Source organism: Scleropages formosus, chromosome 21, assembly GCF_900964775.1.
Source record: "Scleropages formosus chromosome 21, fSclFor1.1, whole genome shotgun sequence".
NCBI classification, from domain to species: Eukaryota; Metazoa; Chordata; class Actinopteri; order Osteoglossiformes; family Osteoglossidae; genus Scleropages; species Scleropages formosus.
The window spans coordinates 22,018,966-22,027,413 of record NC_041826.1 but is presented as its reverse complement, the minus strand read 5'-3'; positions in this window follow the sequence as shown (position 1 = coordinate 22,027,413).

The following is an 8,448-nucleotide window of genomic DNA, read 5'->3' as shown; positions in this document are numbered from 1 at the left end:
CGTTACGTTTTTTTCATTTAACTGACACTTTTCTCCAACGTGACTCACACTTTTTTTTTTTTTTTAAAACACAACTGGTTAAGCTTAGTGGAGCAATTTAGGGTGGGTACCTTGCTCAAGGGTACAGCAGTCAGATGGGGATTGAACCTGACACTTTTATCCAAAGCAATTTACAGTGTTAGCCTACCTACAATTAGCTACCCTGTAATTTTCCTGAAGCAATTGAGGATAAGTACCTTGCTTGGGGTGTACTATTGCCAGAGGTGGGGATTAAACCTGTGACCCTTGCATCCAAAGGCAACAGCTCTAACCACTACACTACCAGCTGTCCCCACAATGAGAGGTAACTGTTGATACAGAGGAACTGTGGTATCATTCTCAGTAGAAGGAGGGAACTCCCCACAAGGTTGTTCTGCTAAGATCTTCTATAGGGTGAACCAGGATTTGAACCTGGGACCTCTTGAGCTGCAGTTAAGTGCTCTTCCACAGAGCTACACCCCCTGCCCTTAAAAGTAGGAGCAGCTCTAAACACTACACTACCAACTGTCCCTACCCTACACTTGCAGGTCTGAAGTTTAGATGAGCATAGTGTGAATATTGCCAACTACGTTTTAGGTCATGAAAACGGGGAATGGAGGAACGGGTCTTCAGTTGTTGTTCATGTTTTAAATGGCACTTTACACACATGCGACGCTAGAAGTTATGGGGAGTATTAAAATTCTGACCTTCAGACATCAAACCCTGGAAAACTGATTAATGTGCAAGCAAAACTTTACATGTATCTCCACATGAGGAACACGTTTAGCAACTATGAAAGCCGACCATATTTTATGCAATTTATTTCTTTTTAAATTTATTTTTTTTTTACAAAGATGTTTCCCTGTGAACTGGAATTCAAATTGGGACAAATCTGTTTTCTGAACTTGCTAAGCTGCACCCTAAAAAAATTACAGCTGCTGGTATTTAAAAATATACATCTGGTGCATGTTCTTGTGAGAATATTATTGCTAGAGCCACATTTACACTTACATTTACATTTATTAATTTATAAGATGCTTTTCTCCAAAGCGACATACATCTCAGTGAAAATACAATGTGTTCATTACATTAGGAGAAAGAGAGACATAGTTGCAGACATGTGATTCTTAAGTAAAGTTAGTTTCTTTGCACGATATGAACCAATGTTCATCCCACGAGTAGCTGCATAAAACTTCATCAGTATATCCATGATTCCTGATCACCTTCCTAGCTCATTTTTTTGAGATACACAAACATTTACATACAATACAGGAGTAGTTGCGTAAAGGTTTATCCAGGCATGATCATAAATGGTGCATGAACATTTACACCTTACATAAGCTTAAGAGATGATGGGCAAAGTGAGTCTGGAAGAGGTGAGTTTTAAGACCCTTTCTAAATGTGGACAGACATTCAGCAGTTCTGAGTGAGAGGGGAGGTTGTTCCACCACAACGGAGCCAGAACCAAGAACGTTCAAACTAAACCATTCGTGCGTGGGACCACCAAGCGGGCAGATGTGCAAGAGCGTAGCAGTCTGGTTGGGGTGTAGCGGATGATCAGGTCTTGTACACATCTAGGAGCAGTTCCATTGATGCATTTGTAGACAATAACCAGGGTCTTGAGTTTGATCCTGACAGCTGTAGGAAGCCAGTGCAGAGGAACGAGTAGAGGAGATACATGGGAACACTTCGGCAAGTCAAACGCAACTCGGCCAGCAGCGTTCTGTATCGGCTGTAGAGGTTTGATGGCAGTAGCAGGAAGGCTAGACAGGAGAGAGCTGCAGTATCCAGATGGGAAGTCACCATGGCCTGGACAAGTAGTTGGGCAGAGTCAGTTGTGAGGTAGGGACGGATCCTATGAATATTATGCAGAATGTATCTGCAGGACCGAGTTGTGGCTTTGATGTGCTGAGAGAAAGACAGACTTGAGTCAATCCTCACTCCCAGACTCTTAGCTGAGGAGGTAGGCATAGCTTGGACAGTTTTAATAATGCTGATTTCAAAGCAATTTTAGGAATATCCATTGTGAAGGCAAATTCTAAAAAACACCAGGTAAAGATATTTGGGAAAAAAAACATCTGTTTAATAAAAGCAGAGAGACCCCATTTGCTTATGATCCATGTGTTTGCATGGCTTAAAAATGTGGATTCTGGAACTGTTGTAATCAGTCCTACCTAAAATGTAAAGAAAAAGTTGGTACATCATGACAGGTCTAACAAAATGTGAGCATTTTCAAGGATTCATTAAAAAATGACCACTGTCTTCATGTTCTAACACATATTTTATGTAATATTTTATATTAACAGTTTCTGCCGCGAGGGTCCGTGACATCATGTGCCACCCTGCCCCCTCCTGCTGCCTGAAAGGCATTGCACCTAACTCCCATGCTGGACCTTGCACGTGGTGGGCCTACATGGTCCCCCCACATTGCCTTTTCGGACTGGAACCCAGCCGGGTTACGTGGGCTGCCTGGCCACCAGGCGCTCGCCTAGGAACACTACCCCCAGGCCTGGTCACTCTATTCCGGGCAGGGTAAAAGTTGCCTTGTTTACGTTTGTCATAGGAGTTTTTTTGGATCGTTCTAGTCTGGATCTTCACTCCAGACCTGGTCGCCATGGGAGACCCTACCAGGAGCATACTGCTCCTGACGATATAGCTCTGGAGATTCCTAGATCACACAAGCCCTTCTGCCACGACAAGGTCCCGATCCAGGAAAGGTGTAAATATTTGCCCCAGGTAGAGAAGTATAAGTATCTTGTGGTCTTATTCCGGAGTGAGGTGGTTCGGGGATCTGCTAAGGATGCCACATGGGCACCTCCCTTTGGAGGTGTACCAGACACGGCCAACTGGGACAAGACCCCGAGATTGGCCCAGGACCTGCTGGAGAGATTATATCTCCCAGTTGGCCTGGGAGCGGCTGGGGATCCCTGGGTTGAGCTGGAGGAAGTTGCGAGGGAGAGGGACGTCTGGGTTTTCCTACTCTCCCTTTTACCACCGCGACCCAAGAAGGACTAAGTGGCCTAGAAAATGGATGGATGGATGGATTTGTATTGACATTCAGTGCCACGGCCACTTTTTACAGAGAGCTGTGAGGAGCTGTAAATTTCTCGTTCTTGGTGAGGCACTTTCTCTGGATCTTTATGTAAAAAGTTCAGCTGGGGGGCGTGACCTTTATAGTGCATTCCTTTATAGTGGCAATACACTGTACTCCCCTGCTCTTCAGAGTCATGTCTTCAAAACAACATCTTCAAAGAGGGGCAGTTTGACTTCTGATTACCCCATGAAACTTTGCCCTACAGTGCACACCACATGGGGGTGCGGTGGCGCAGTGGGTTGGACCGCAGTCCTGCTCTTCGGTGGGTCTGGGGTTCAAGTCCTGCTTGGGGTGCCTTGTGATGGACTGGCGTCCCGTCCTGGGTGTGTCCCCTTCCCCCTCCGGCCTTACGCCCTGTGTTGCCGGGTAGGCTCCGGTTCCCCGTGACCCCGTAAGGGACAAGCGGTTCTGAAAATGTGTGTGTGTGTGTGTGTGTGTGTGCACACCACATCCGTACCCATAAAGCACACACACCCACACGCGCTGAAACCACTTGTCCCAAGTGGGGTTGCGGCGAACCGGAACCTGACCCGGCAACACAGGGCGTAAGGCTGGAGGAGAAGGGGACGCACCCAGGACAGGACACCAGTCCATCACAAGGCACCCCAAGCAGAACTAGAACTCCAGACCCACCAGAGAGCAGGATCTGGTCAAACCTGTTGCACCACTGCACCCCCCTTACCCATTAAGCAATAAAACATTACCTAAATTATATCTATATAGTGAAAAATGATAAAGTTTATTGCAATCTTAAAGGTGTAATCTGTGAAGTGTCAGCCATCCATCAAGGTGTTGGCTGTAAAGTAACCTGTAACCCTGAAGCTATGTTCTGTAAAGTGAGCCCTTGGCCTCGAGCGTTTAACTGTGATGCAAACCACAAGCCTAAAGCTGTAAGTTCTAGCGTTGAAGCAATGCTTTGTCGCTCTCCCATGCGCTGCATTAGGAAGCACCCCCCCCATGAAGTGCCCGGTAGCCTTGAAGAAGAACATGGTAATCATCACTTTGTTCGGAGAGAATGAAAACAGCCACGGGTTAGGGGTACAGGTACATACCAAGCCTTAGGCCACCTGAGTCATGTCACCTGTTCATATTGTCTGATGTGAGCAATCCATTGAGATAAATCCCATTTTTTAAAATTGGCCTTTGGATATCAAACTTCACATTTCTAAATTAGTATTGCTTTAAATACAATGGCATTTACAGCGAAGTTCGACCCCAAGCCATAGGATAGCAGATGCGTCCTTTTGGACCGCAAGGTGTTAGTCAGATATTGACAGGAGAGACTTCCTGTGCAGGTGGGCAGGGTGGCGCAGTGGGGCAGTGGGTTGTACCAGGTCCTGCTCTCTGGTGGGTCTGGGGTTCAAGTCCTGCTTGGTGTGCCTTGTGATGGACTGGTGTCCTGACCTGGGTGTGCCCCCTCCCCCTCCAGCCGGGTTAGGCTCTGGCTCCCTGCGACCCCGTATGGGACAAGCGGTTCAGATGGTGTGTGTGTATATGTGAGCTCCTGTGTGACAGGAAATCAAGAATGAGTGTGAAGGCAACTTTCCTGTGTGAATAATGCAACAACCCCTTGAAAAACTCCAACATCACATACTGCAAACATGGTTGTCAAGATGGATGTAAAGTCTGACAACAATTCCATACGGTATTGATAGCAATGTATACAGCGGATAGACAAAGTAACAGAAACCCTTAATATGTTAATGTCAAGGACCTACTAAGTAGTAAGGACACCCTTCACCTTCAGATGAGCTTCAGTCATTCCTGGATTCCTTCTGAAGGTAAAGGAACAAAGGGTGATGTTTAGGTCTGCTGACTGAGGAGGCCATAGAAGGCGTTTGACTTCATCCTGGTGTTTATGAAGCCGCTTCTGAATTTGTCTAGCAGTGTGTATGAGGTCAGTATCATCCTAGAGTAGCGGTACAACCAGAGGGAACAGCTTTCATGCCACCACCAGGGTGCACCTGGTCCTGTAAAGGAGCCTCATATTCCTTGGCCATTATACAACCATGAAGAGCAATCGTGGGAGATGTTGACCATGAGTTGGCTATCCAAACCATTCCAGATCCCCCACTATCCTTATAGCTGCTTTGGAACATTAACAATTAAAAATTAAAATGCTTTTATCTCAGCAAAGAAAAATCTGTTTCTGGCCAAAAATGCACCGAGTCCAAATTCCTCCAATAGGAAACGTTTTCCTCCTTGCTCCGCCCCTTGTTGGCAGTTCCTGATTGGTTGCTTCTGAAAAGTGTGGTTAACAAAATCTTGAGATTGCGCACTATTCCACCCCTTTGCCAGTTAGTAAATTTGCCTGAAAACTGCCAAAACTGTCTATCGCTACCTTAAAAAAAGAAGTCAATGATGAAAACAGAGTTTAATAACGATTCATCTGAAACTAAACCAGTGTAACAAGGTGTGTAACAAGGTTCGGTTCCCAAACACCAGAAGCTCAGCACTTTTTCCTTTTCATTGCAAGACAAAGAGAGCACTGGCTCTCAGATATGTGCTTTATGTAAACGAGATAAATCAGAAGAAAAGAAAATGAGAATGAAGGTCTACTGAGAGAGGGTCATTTTGTTGCGCAATCTTTTCCCCGGTGCATATGTTCTGTTCCCTTAAAAAGTGATTATAACAAATGTGATTATAAAAAACGTAACAAACAGCAACACATCAAGGGCATGATAGTCCAGCCCATTTTTATGTACTTGTAGGACATCCATCCATCCATCCAGTTTCAATAACCGCTTGTCCAGCGTGGGTTCGCGTGGATCTGGAACTTACCCCGGAAGCATTGGGCGCAGGGCTTGGGGGGGTACACTCTGGAAGGGATGCCAGTCTATTGCAGGCTGGCTACACAAACACACACACACACACACACACACACACACACACACAGTCACTCACTCATTCGCACACTAACAGCAATTTGGAGACAGCAGTTCGATTCAATGTATTTTTACAGAGCGCTCTTCTCATGCAGTAACACAGAGCGCTTTAACACAGGCATAAGGCAAGAAAAACAAATACATCAGATAAGAAACAAAGAAGATCAATCCACCTGAGCTGTATGTCTTTGGATTGTGGGAGGAAAGCCACACAGACACAGGGAGAACATGTAAACTCCACACAGACTGAACCCATGTCCTCTCACATCACCCAGGTGCTGTGAGACAGCAGAGCTATTTGTTGCGCCACCATCTTGAGCTTGTTAATTAATTATTTATTCATTCATTTAACTGACAAATTTCTCAGAGGTGACTTAGGTTTGCATTCTAAGCGACTTGCAAATATTTGCCACTGCTTATTTTCTGGGTGATTGTTATTGGCACAATTCAAGGTCAGCGCATCGCTCAAGGGTACTACAGCAGGAGTGGGATTCGAACTCAGAACCACGTTGACATGTCTAACTGCTACTAACCCCATATATGGGAAGTTCTGGAGTGCAGTCCTGTTCTGTGGGCTGTATATCTGTACGTCCCTCTCCTCTCACAGAACTGGTGTCTTCTCCTTAGGAAAAATGTCCCGGGACCTTGCTACACACCACGTGGAATTTAAAAGAATGCTTCCAAAAAGCACTTGCATGGTGGCACAGGAAAAACTGCTGCTGTCTCCTAGCGCCTGGGTGGTGTGAGAGGATGGGGGTTTGATCCCCACTCAGCCTGTGTGGAGTTTGCATGTTCTCCCCCTGTCTGTGTGGGTTTCTTCTGGGTGCTCTGGTTTCCTCCCACACTCCAAAGATATGCTGTTCATGTTCCCCTATAGTGTGTGAGTGACACAGAGACAGTGTGTTTCACTGATGCATGGATGAGTGACCCATTGTAAGCAGTGTATCTAACAGTGTAAGCTACCCTGGTGAATAAGTTGTGTGGGCTGATAATGCTACATAGGGTCCATTGGAAGTTGCTTTGGAGGAAAGTGTCTGATAAATAAATGTAAAGATAAGATTTTCAAAGACTGAGGATGTTTCCTTTAGATAGTTACTGAATATAAATAGTTTCCATTACATTCTCTAGCCTCTGCGAAAATGTGCTTTACAAAGGTGATGTTCTTAATGTTTTTATTATAACTGCCCTAACTTAGAACACGTAGTTCTTAGACATAAGCGACAGTTACAATGTATTATGTTCCATTATTCTTTTGCGTACTTTTCACTTTTATCCAAGGCGAATAACTTTTTTTTCTATTACAGTTGGTAACAGCTACATAAAACGCTACATATTCTATAAGACTAACTTTATGCTTATGGGAAAAAAATACAATGTACTTGCGCTGTCAGAAGCAACAGTGACATCACCAAGAATACTCATGTCTTCTCATAGGCAGGTGTGGCTGTTTTGATCAATTATGAATTCACTCGCAGAACTTCCTTTTCAGAAAAACCTGTTCCTGACAAACTCTCACTATATCCCCCCAGGAAAGACAGTACTGAAAAGATAACTCGCTGCTGTACCAAGAAAAGTGAAACATTAAAACTCCTTGGCTTTGCTCCCAGAATACACGCTGCTCGGATAGATATTTCCTATTTAATGGAAATCTTTTTCCATTATGAACGGTGCCTGAATGAAAAAAGAAAAAAAAAAACTCCTTTCCTGCTTTGGGTTTGCACATTTCAACAGGCAAGGGGACATTTTTTTTTTTTTCCCCCACACTGTGACTTTTGGGCCTCTGCTCTCTGCATTAGTGCAGGAAATGTCTCTGCAATGCATACTATTGTGTTCGTGTGATCGTAGAAGTGCAGCGATGTAAAATCCTCCAACAATAGCAAAGTATTATTAGCTGTCTCCTAGCGCCTGGGTGGTGTGAGAGGACGGGGGTTCGATCCCCACTCAGCCTGTGTGGAGTTTGCATGTTCTCCCCGTGTCTGCGTGGGTTTCCTCCGGGTGCTCTGGTTTCCTCCCACACTCCAAAGATATGCTGTTCATGTTCCCCCATAGCAGGGAACAGACAGGGTCCTGGAGGAACGTTGTTTCGTTGCACCGTATTCTGTACCAGCTGTATATGGTTGAAATGACGATAAAGCCAATTGACTTGATTTTGCTGTACTTTGACTACATTCCTGAACGTACAAGTAGGTTGGGGCGTCGACCCCCCGCGCGGTCGAAAATCCACGTATAACTTTTGACTCCCCAAAAACTTAACTACTAATAGCCTACTGTTGCCTTTGCAATAACATAAACAGGGGATCAACACATATTTAGTATCTTATATGTATTATATACTGTATTCTTATAATAAAGTAAGCTAGAAAAAAGAAAATGTTACTAAGAAAATAAGAGAAAATACATTGACTGTACTGTATTTACTGATCCCGTTTACAAGATGAATCATCTGTCTGC